This window comes from Notamacropus eugenii, chromosome 1 (genome assembly GCF_028372415.1).
Source record: "Notamacropus eugenii isolate mMacEug1 chromosome 1, mMacEug1.pri_v2, whole genome shotgun sequence".
Lineage (NCBI taxonomy): Eukaryota > Metazoa > Chordata > Mammalia > Diprotodontia > Macropodidae > Notamacropus > Notamacropus eugenii.
The window spans coordinates 468527570-468539798 of NC_092872.1; positions in this window are offsets into that span (position 1 = coordinate 468527570).

The window sequence follows — 12229 nt, forward strand, 5'->3', positions numbered from 1 at the left end:
AGAGTTGTGTGTGTGTGTGTGTGTGTGTGTGTGTGTGTGTGTGCGCATGTGTGTGTGTGTGCTCCTGAACTGGGTGAAGAAGCTTGCCAACATTATTGTTTGGATTTCTTGATCATTATTCAGTCTGGTCTCTTTTTCAGATGATTTTTAGAGTATATGTGAGATATCTTCTAAAACTTCTTCTAACACCTTCTAAGCTACCATCTTAACTGGATATATCTTTTGTTGCCTTTTTCATATTCTCCACTGTGCTTGAGGCCATCCTCTATGAGGAATGATTGCTAAAAGTCCATTAGAATGGTAGTTGGGTCATTGGTGATTTAGAGAGAGAGAAATTTTAGAAAGGGAGGGTAGCTATAAGACCAGCTGGGGAATGATTGGATGAGTAAGAAGCAAAGGTAGGGAGTGTAGATTGATTTTTTTTTCTGTAGAAGTTAGCAGTGAGTTGAAGGAAAGAGCTAAAATGATAGCTTAAGAGGATAGTAGGGTTAGGGGAAGTATTTTTTTTTAAGTATATGGTGAGTGGATCAAGCATTTTATAGTCCAGAGAAGAACAACAGAAAGCAGAGACCGAAGATGTAAAAGGAGGAGGGAATAATCAATAAGGCAAGAATCTACATGTACTATATGGTATTTGCAAAAGGTTTCTAGAGGGATAGCCCTGAGTTTCAGAACAATCACCTTTAGAGGATGCAACTTGGATTGTATGTCAGTTTTCATGTAATCAGACTCACCTTCCTGGAGAAAAGGCCTCCTTATTCAGGGAAAGGTATAGTTATAGTACACTAGGTACCTTGGATAGAGACATGCTACAGTGGCTGACTATTCTCTCTTTAATTCCTCTTCTACCCCAGGCTGGCCTTACCATTGGACTATCACATTAAAGAATTATGCAGAAATGACTGCTTAAGGGAAGACTAAGGAGACTCATAGCTGTGTTTATAACCTTTTCCACACACAAAGTATTTGCTTTGGTCACCTCCTCTCTGTTGACAAGCTGATTTTGCCTAAAAGTCAGATTATGACCATTCTCAAATCCACCAGTGGAAGGATTAATGAATATTCATTAAGAGTATTTTACTCTTATTAAATTATACTCATTATTATATTTATTCCTTTGCACAAGTAATTTCCAAAAGACTCCTTAAATCACTTTGCAATTAAAAAAAATTATACCTCTTCTATCATTATTGTTGTTGCTGCTACTGCTGTTAAACTGCTTAAAAGCAAGGACTGTGCCGTTTTCACCTTCAAATCCCCATCACTAAATTTGAGGCTTGGTCCTCAGCATCTAAGTAGTCACTATATGATAAAGGAGAAGAGAGCAATAGTTTAGAGCCAGAAGAACAGGATCCCATTCTCCTGTTTATTATTTGTGTGACCTTAGACAAATAATTCAAGATATCTGGCCTCAGTTTGCCATCTATAAAATGAGAGATTCCTTCAGCTCTAAGTACAGAGGAGAGATCATGTTGAATTGTTGAATCATACCATAAAAATCCAAATTCAACAAATACTTAGTGTTTGTTGGATTAAATGTACTTCTATAGCCCCATGATGTCATAATCTGCCAGAAAATGTTGGCCATTACTGGTTTAAGAAGTAGATAGTACCATGTGATTGAGATCTAGGTCAAAGATGGGAAAAAAAAAATCAAGGTCATATTTTTTTAATGAAATGACCTAGAAAATATTATCCACCCTATTCACAAATTCTTGGAATACAATATTTTTCATAGCTCCTAATACTTTATTGACATTAACAAGAAATAGCTATTAGCTATTAAAGAGACAGAAAATGATCTCCTTTCTCTTCCTGGTCTCCTCCTTTTCCAAGTGTCCTTGATTTCTTTGCCTATTAATTTCACACGATGTCTTCCAACATGCAGAATATCTTCTAAATTACCCACTGGTCCGAGAGATAATGTAATGTGTGAGATGAATGAAACACTCAGCTTCCTCGAAGCTCTTGGAACATTTTCTTTCAAAATGATCCACTATTTTTTTTAGCTTGAATAGTCTTTTCATACCAACCTTAGTAACTACCAAAACAGTTTAATGTTATTAGAATATCATCAAGTTTCATTATGCTTAATAGGAGAGTCTGACAAGAGATAATTTTAAATACATTTCAACCAAAATTAAAATCACAAGTTGTAAAATTAATCCTAAGAAGTGTCAGTTATAATGTGATGTAATTTTGTTCTCCTTAAACTTATTCTTTATTAACTGCTACAGTATGGCATTCTGGCATAGGATGTTAAATATAGCAAAGACACTGAATTCTCAACCACCCATCTACATTTCAAAGAATGGAAACTATGGTTTGTCTCATCACAAATACAATTCCTAATCAAATAAAATTTTTCTCTTGGATTGAGACCTCCATTTAAGTTCATGTCTCTGCCTTTTCTGTCCATCAAATAGCCAACCACTGATCTTGTTCCTATGTTTAAACACCTGCTTTCATCCTCGTAGATCTGTCTAGAATCTTGGTCCCAGCTTACACCCTTTGCAGGAATACCTTCCAAACGCTAGGACCATTGCTCAACCAGCTTCATATCTAACTAATGATTACTCTCCAGTTCACTCTTTATCTTATCCACAAGCATCATATGAAAGATTTTTATCAGATGACACTCTGTTCTTGGGCATCTTCCTCATCTCACTTTTTAAAAAATCTTCCAGTTGTCACTAACAGTTTAAAATTCATGAAGCCCATTAGTGGGGACACATGATAAAATGACATGGCAGGTTTACTTCTTTCTCCTTGCCAAGAGAATTTTACATGTTCTAATTGTTTTAGTTACCATTTCTTTAATAGATAACCTAGGCAAAATGGTGAACATGCAGTTTATGGGATTCCACCATGATGTTGGAATTCAAGGGTACAAGTTTCTTATTATTTTGTTGCTTTTAATTTCTGCTAAGTACATAGATGTCAGGAAAAATTCCATCACCTATGCACAGGAACCAGAGCAAAAAGGTAGTTCTCTGTGTCAGGAATCATATAACCATGTGTTAGGCAATGAGGAGTAGAAAGGAATGGTCACTGCTGCTGCTACAAATTAATAAATAACAATAATAATATGGTACCACTTATATGTCAAATATCACTAGTCAGTGAAATAAACTCTTCCACATAAGTAAATTTTCCAGATAACTGATACTTCTGTTGGTGGAGTTGTGAACTTTCCCACTCTGGATAGCAGTTTTGAACTATACCCAAAGGGCTATAAAACTAGGCATACTTTTTGATCCAATAATATCACTACTAGGTCTGTAATAGAGGGGAGAAGGATTTATTTATATAAAAATATTTTTTCACTTAATAGTATTTTTCAATTACATGCAAAGATAGTTTTCAAAAGTCATTTTTGTAAGATGTTGAATTCCAAAACTTTTTCCCTCCCTCTCTACCCAAGACAGAAAGCAATCTGATATCAGTTAATCATTGTGTGAAAAATGTTTATAGCAGCTCTTTTAGTGGTGAAAAAGAATTGGAAATTGAGGAGATGCCCATCAGTTGGGGAATGGCTGAACAAGTTGTGGAATATGATTGTAATGGAATATTACTGTGGTATAAGAAATGATGCACAGGTAGATTTCAGAAAAACCTGAAAGATTTATATGAACTGATACAAAGTGAAGTGAGCAGAAACAGGAAAACGTTGTACACAGTAACAGAAACATTGTATGATGACCAACTATGAATGATTTAGCTATTTTCAGCAATACAATGATCCAAGATAATTCCAAAGGACTCATGATGAAAAATGCCATCCACCTCTAGAAAAAGAACTAATGGGAATATGAATGTAGATCAAAGGATACTACTTTTTAGTTTATTTTTTTTCATGGTTTTCTTTTCCTTTGGGTCTGTGTCTTCTTTCACAACATAACTAATATACTAATATGTTTTGCATGATTAATATCAAATTGCATACTCTCTCAGGGAGGGGGGAAATGAGGGAGGGAGAGAGAAAATTTGGAGCTCAAATCTTTTCGAATTAATGTTAAAAATTGTCATTACACTTAACTGGGGAAAATAATTTTTTAAAGTCACATAACTGATGCTTTTTCTCTTTCAACTATCAAAACATTTTAAACAGCATTTTAAATGGAAAAGTTTCTTAAATTAATAAATATGTGTATGTATGTATAGACCTAAATATACTTTACTAAACATAGGGATAACAATTTTTTTTTCTGGCAGGAAAGTAGAATAAAGAACACTAGCTCCACCTGGTCCTTTTCAATCTTGGCCCCTAGCAGTTTTCTAGAACAACTAGGGGGCATGAGGCCAGAGCTTTTGCAATTTTGCTAAATGGAGTCCTGGGATGACTTGAAGGGGACCCAAACTAGGGACCCGGGAAGAAGAGGTAACTTCAAAGGAGTTTCAGATAAGAATTGAGACTATTGTTCCCTGGGAAACAGCAAGGGAGAAATAATTCATAAGAAATATTTTAAATGCCTTGGGGCTGTTCTGGCTAGTTGGCTCAGTGCGACATGGGAAACAGGTTATCTTGCAGAAGAACTAAAGATGGCACCTGGACTCTCAGGCAAATAGTTGGTCCACCCTTCCTCCTGAATCTGTAATGTAGCTTGAGACCAGCAGATGGTAGCAGAGAGCAGCAGCAACAAGACCGTCAGACAGTAGCAGTGGTACCTGGTGAAGAGAAGTGAGGTAAAACAACAGAGTAGAAAAGGACGCCAGTTCAGTAGAAAAAGAAGCTATACTTACAACATCATAAGACAGCATCTTTAGCTCTGCAGCATCAGAAGCTCAAGTTACCCAGATGTGAATATACCTTAATCAGATGCAATCCCTTTACATGCCCCACACCATGCAGATTGCCTATAGATGCACATTTCCTACATTTGTCATCTTCTCCTACTGGTAGTGTCGTGGTAATCTATAGGAGAGTGCGCTCTTGTATGTATGGAAAAACCCTTCATTGTCACTTATATAACCATGGTCTTTGATTAAACGTCTTATATGGCCAATGTGCCTTATATTTGACTTGTAAAAGAAACACATTGGTGGGGGCTCATAAGCTATCGTTTTTGAATGGATGCTGACTTACACTCACAATATGCATAAAGATATAGTGGACAGAGCACTGTCCTAAGAATAAGGAAGACTTGGGTTCGAGATAGGCTTCTGACAAGTACTCACAATGTCACCCTTGGCTTATAGCTTAACCTCTTAGTGTCCCAGGCAACTCTCAAGACTATAAGTTGCAGAGCAAATGCTGACCTGCATTGGTTGGTATTTCAATTTCCTCCCAGGCAATAAAAAAACAATTTTCATACCTGCCCACCCCTGCATATACCCAAAAATATCCTTCCTTACGGGGTTATTGTGAATATCAGAAGAGACAATAAATGCAAAATGCTTTGCAAATCCTAAAGCACTCAATGAATGCTAGTTATTATTCCAGCATCCTTATCAATATATCATACTGCCTTCTATGCTGCTAAAGCCAGGGTAATTTATTTACTCACTCATGTCACTGCACTTCTGGTATATTCAATAGCTCCAGATGTAGACCCTACCATCCTTCCTACCATCCTTTCCTTTCTTTATCCCTTCTGATATAGCCCCCACAAAGTTCAAAGTGTGGGGTAGAAAGAGTTGAGCTAGAAACAATCGAATCTTATTATCACTACCGTCATGGGGTCCCTAGAAGAGTAGCCATGCTTGTGAGCTATCCCTGTAATTGTCTTTACTGTTATTGACAAGTTGGTGGAACATACAGATTTGGTGAAGTAGTTGGAATGGAAAGGGGACAAAATGACATATTCCATTCTCTCCTCACCATCACCAACATTATATCAAGTAACCTTAACGTGGGAAAGAAGGTTGCCTTCCTTTTATTAAGTTTCCCTTTTTGTATCTTTTTTTATTCTGAGTTATTAGAACCAGGTTAAGAAGCATTGAGTACCTGGAATATCCCTACAACTGTTCTAGATGCAGTTGAAAATTCAGGAGAAGCATAAAATATCATACCTGCTCCCAGGGAGCTCAAAATGTGTTCACTCATTCGTGATCTGTGTATCAAGTACTGGCTATGTGAATAGCCCTGCACTGAGGGAGCTACAAGATGAAGACACAACATCAGACAATCACATTGTATAACCACAAAGAGTACTGGCTCTGAAATTAGAAGACCTAGGTTCAAATCTTGATTCCAGTCTTTGATATTCGAGTGACCTTGGGCAAGTCACTTGAACTCCCTGAACCTCAGGTTCTTCATCTAGAAAATAAAGAAGTTAGGAGTTGGTGGTGAAATAGCTCTTTCCCTTCGGTGTTTGATATGATTGACTGCAAACTGGGAGGGTATAGATAATAAGGGCAATTAGATGCCAGACAATGGAGAAGTCAGTGTGAACTATGTAGAGTCCCCAAGGAATAATGCAAGTAGGAACTATACTGGAATCAGAAGGATGGATAAACTTTAGCTTCATAGAAGACACCGCAGGTGGGAAGAATCACATAAGCATGAACTATGTGGGGGGATCACAAGGACATGAGGCTGAATGGGAGTGGTGACCTATGATGGAGGATGTCAATCAAAAAACATTTGTTAGGCTCCTACCTTATAGAAGGCACTATGCTAGGTGCCAGGGATACAAAGACAAACATGAAGTAGTCTCTATCCTCAAGGAGATTATATTCTATGGGGATAGACAACAAGTACATGCATAAGTGTAGTGCAAAGTCAAATTAGATCTTTAAGGAAGGTCTAGATTATGGGTCATTTTGAGCACCAATGCTTAAAGTGAATTATGGGGACTTGCTTTTTTTTATTTGTTTTAAAATTCCTCTAGATTCAACACCTTCTCAGTCCCCTTTGGTTTACTAACTGGCTATAATTATAATAAACTGGCCAATGAGCAGAGCTTTAGCTTCTCTCCAATTCTTCTTTTAACAAAGATGGGAGCAAGACACTTTAGTTCAATAAGATGAAGATGGCTCACAGCTTAATCAACACTGGTAATCCAAGGGAAAAATATTTTAGTGCTCTGCCCACAATTTGCAGAGTGAATTCCTCATACCCAACTTATTTATTGTCATTCAAAATAAGTCGGCTACAAGGAAGTCACACTGCAATTGAGGGGTGAAGGGAAGATTAAAGCTCCTACCCATTGACCAGCTTTATAATGTAATTGTATCCAATCAACAAAACCTAAGGGGCCAGAGTAGGTGTTGAGTCCAGATGAATTTTAAAGCAAACATGAAAAAAAATGAAGTCCCCATAACAGAATATTATTTAGCATAACTATGTGAAGTGTTCTTACTGCACTAATGAGTCATTAAGGAAAGCATTTGGGAACTAGAGATGTGCTATAATTAGGTTATCTGTATTTTTAACACAGGCACACACACAAAAAAAATCAAAAGCTGCATAAAGCACCATAGGTCTGTTGGGAGAGGGACCACTCCATGAAAGTCTCCAAGCAGGGGGAATGAGCTCTAACAACTCAGAGCTCAGTTGAGCAGTTAATTTAACAAAAAGCTATGAACAAATCTCCAAGCCTTTCACAACAGCCATCCTTAACCATCTCTCAGCTTCTCCTTGACTGGAAGAAACATCCCATTCCTAAACACCCAGCTGGCACATTTATCAGTTTAGATGGAGTGGAAATAGCAAATCCAATCATAACAAAAGGGGAGCAGGGGGAGACACACATATATACACACACAAAAAGATGAAGTGTGATGGATTAGGTATTGCACATAATTAAATTTCAAAGGCCAGAAAAAGAATGCAAAAAGCAAGGGATATCACCACCACAGAAAGAAAGAGAGGGGATTTGGTTACAAAAACATTTCCAGGGAAAAAGGAGAAGATGGTAAAGTAAGGGAGGGAAGGAAGAGAAGAAGACAAATGAGGAGTATAGTGAAAGGAGGGGAAGGGAAGCAGGAAGTAAAAGATAACGAAAGTGGGAGAAAAAGAAAATTGGAAGAGAAGAGGGAGAATAAAGAGGAAGGAGAAGATTGGGAGAGGGAGAAGATAAGAAGAGGGAACTAGGAAGAAAAAGAAAAAGGAAGAAATAGAATTACAGATTGCTCATTTTTTTGTCCCTCCCCCCGCCCCCGCCACCATGCACCTGCTGCTTCAAGTCCACACACACACACACACACACACACACACACACACACACACACACACACACAGGCACAGGCACAGGCACAGGCACAGGAACAGGCACACACCAACACCAACCAAATAGTAAATGTTGTACAATGGTTCCAACGAGGCTGGAACATTGCCAAGGAAAATTACCACTCTTCCACCAAGATAAACATCATATTACTTCATTACCCTTTTAAAACATATGCAAATTAAATCCATTATTCTTTTTTCCTCCCAGAAATGAAGTTCATTTGGCTGGAATTCAGCGGCTTCTTTTGTCACTATTGACCATGAATGGATGAACTTCATGTAGACAGTGCCCACTGCCCATCTTTGAATCAAACATTAATACCATTTGACAGTAATAAATAGCACTTATCACAATGGGGATCGAATAATGATTTTCCCACTAAGCTGGCTCATCAGAGCCTATCAGCTGACAATTGCATAAATGAGATTAGCATAGCAGCTGCCTATGACAAATGTGTCTAAATCCTTCTAATGCCAGCTACTTCTTTGATCTCCCTATCCCGGTGATGCCAAAAACCCAGATCTACTTTTCCAAAATACATCTGGTTTATTCTCGATACATGTGTATGTCCCAATGCATTCTGCTATCCCAAGGCATCCTTAATGAAAAGAATTGGGATTATTGATAGAATACTATTGCCTTTGGCATAGCACATCCCCAAATCATTTTCCCTGCATTTTAAGTAATTCCTTTCCAAAATGGAGTCGATATTGTGCCTTGTCATACTTCCTGTTCAGACACTCAACAGAATGTAATGAGTTTCCATTCTTGCCATTTCAAATGAAAATGATTATTGTGGTTTCCCTTTGATTATTGCTTTCAGAGGTATCAAGTTCATACAAATTTAAATCCACTCCCAGGAATATAAACCATAGTGTTGTACTTTCCATTATTCAATCACATTGAAAAATACACTTGTTCTTTGTATGGTAATGCAAATAGATGCCTAACCTAAACTAGAATGTCTTCATTTATCCTCCTCTGAAATCTACTGCTCTGGTTAGAGGGAACAGCAAGCACACCATTCCATTTCTGGGACTCTCCAAGATTTAATCCAAACCCAATCTCCTGAAGAAAACGAGATTGAATGAAGTTTTAAGCAATCAGAGGATGGAGACTTTGGAACCTGAAGAAAAAAAGAGAGGATATTCTAAGCCAGTGGAGACACTGCTTTGCATAGAGAGAACTTGGATATCACAGGTGACCCAGGAGTAGAGAGCAATTGAAGGCTGGGGATTTGAGAAAATGACAAGTAATTCATATGCAGTCTATATCTGCAAAATATATGATCCCTATCAAGATCACAATCATCTCTCAACCCAATAGCTTCAATGGTCTAGCCAAAATCAGTTCAACTATAAATAGAAGTCCAATTTTGCGTTGTTTACCCAGATTTTTCTTCACCCATGTATTTCTCTTTTATCTGGGGAAGCTTGATGAATCTAATAAGGCTTTAGTTATGTTTATCCTAAGGGTTCTGAGCCATGTCATAGTGCTTTGAGTACAACAGGTAATTAATAAATATTTATTGATTAATCGATGTTTGGATAATGAAAAACACCAGATGGAAAGAATCGAATAAGTGTTTTCGGTTATCTTAACTAATCATCCAGGCTGGAAAAATAGTGGATCCAAACAGTTGGGCAGAAATCATTGTTTAGGATGCTCCAAAAGTCCTATACTCAAGATTGACCAATTAGACATGAGTCAAAAGTGAAAAAACAATTGTGAAATGCATTTTTATAGTGATTCACTTGGCTCCATTCCAAATTCATGCTATCTAACCTGTACTAGACCTTCGATGCTGCTCAACAATCTTTTTGTTAATTTCTACTTGACCCATTATTGCCATGTCTGCAGTAACTGTCCTAAACCCTTTCCACTCTGCTCAAGTTTGCAACATCATCTCTGCTCAGCCACCTCACTCTGAGCAGCAGTAGCTATTATTGTCAAGGTTATTCGATATGAATTTCCTCAAATTCATACCTGTTTAAAAGTTCTTCTATGTCTTCATTCATCTCTTCTTTTCTCCTGTTTCAGAGGAAGAGATGATTCCACTTTTTGTTAAGGGCTAATCTCTCTGCCTATACCCTTGGTCTTATCTCCTTCCATGTCTTTCAAGATCTTGTTCTATCTATTATCCTCCCTCCTCCTCCCTCTCTCATTTATAGCCTGATGAATAAAGCATTTATTCATTGTACTTACTTGCTGGGAATACAAATTCAAGAAAACAAGATTGTTTCTGTTCTCAGGGAGCCTATTTTCTAATTGAGGAAGACAACACAAATGGGGATTCTGGAAAAAAGAAAGCAAAAGGTAAGGGCACTGGCGAGGTGAGGAAATAGGAGTTTGAGGAGTCAAGAAAGATTTAAAGGTGATGAAAAAGGGCTAGGCAGAAAGAATGATCCCAGGCTAGGTGTTAACTAACAGAAAATTGGGGCCTCAGAGCGAGAAGGAAGAGAAAGAGGAGTCCAGACAGTGAGCTAAGCATAGAGAACAGGTCTTTGCATGCAGTGAGCATGAAGCAAATATTTAGGGAATTGTTTAGAAAAGACATTTTTGGCCCAGATGCTTGAACTGGGATTTCTAGTCCTCATTTATCCTTGGGGTGGTTGCCCACAAACATTCCTGGCTTTTTCTCTGTAATTTTTTAATGATAGCAAGTTACAACATCCATCCTTTCCCTTTTTTCAAGGCAGTAAGGCTTTGTCTAGATGGAATTTGGTGTGGATTTTCTAAGTGTTGTCTTCAGCTAATACTGACATCATTCATTATTTAATCTTGAAGCAGATGGAACTGTGATTTATAACTATAATTCTGTACAAATTCTGTGTTGCCCAGGAGATTTTATCTGTGGCCACTAGGTAGAGCTGTAACTAGTAATCTTGGGGCAACTTTGGTTGAGGGTAGTTAGGATTGCATTTGGGGTAGGTCCTAGGAGAGAGTGGCCAACTGCAGGTAGAGCTACGCTAGCCTGTCCTTTTTCCCTGTTCTCCTTTTACCTCCCTTACCCCCTTGCCCTCTTCTGGGACCCATCTTTCCCCATCTAACACCCTCACAAGAAAGAATATGAGTCAGCTATAAGAAACAGTGATTTACAAGGCACTACAGCATAACCAAACGAGGTCCCTGAGCATTGGACATGTTAGAAAAGCCCCTGCTTTTCTGTCTTAGAAATAACTCCTTTATCAGTTAAAAGAACCATCCTGAAGGAATTCAGCCTGTGGTTCTGATGGGGTTAATATAGAATTAACAAGTGTACTGGTTGTAGTTTCAAGGTAACATACAACATCTTCAGGCGTAGATGATAAATGTGTTTGCATGAATCTAAATGGTATTTCAATGGGCCCATGGTCAAGAAGGCTTTCTAGCTTTTATAGAGCTGTACCACTTCATTTGGAATCACTTTGAGCAAAGTCCACTCTGAATTTTTAAGAGACGAGCACTTTCTATGACCTTTTCGTATGGTAATATATGGCATATTACCAGCCTGCCTTTTTTGTTGAAACTATGACCAAACAGCTAGCTTATTAAGAAGAAACTATTATTATAGGCAGTGATTTTGCTGGTTCTTAACGAAAGGAAAAGCAAACAATTAGTCAGAAAATATGTTTGACTAAGACATTTTGGTCAGGGGTGGAGTAATAGGGAAATGCACACTAAAAACTGTAATAGTTCCTCCTCAGGTGGGCCGCACAGAAAGAAATAAAGTCTCATTGGGTTTGTTCAAGCATTGAAGGTGGCAGCTTTTGGAGTAGTGATCTTGAACTGAGACTGGAAAATCCAACTGAAATAAGGAAGATTCTATCCTGAATTATCGAACTGTGAAACATCCCTTGTAATGTGGTCAATAATGCCTAGGGAATGGACCAAGTAAAGCAGAGAACAGATTTTTTTTAAAGTGTGAACCATTCAAACAAATGCTGGAAATTGTCATCCTCCAGTGCACATTCGATATTTCAATAACCTTGACATATCATCTTACCTTAAACGTGTACAAATTATGAAGCCCCATAAAAGATGAATAACAGTGGTGATATATGCACTCTCTTAAT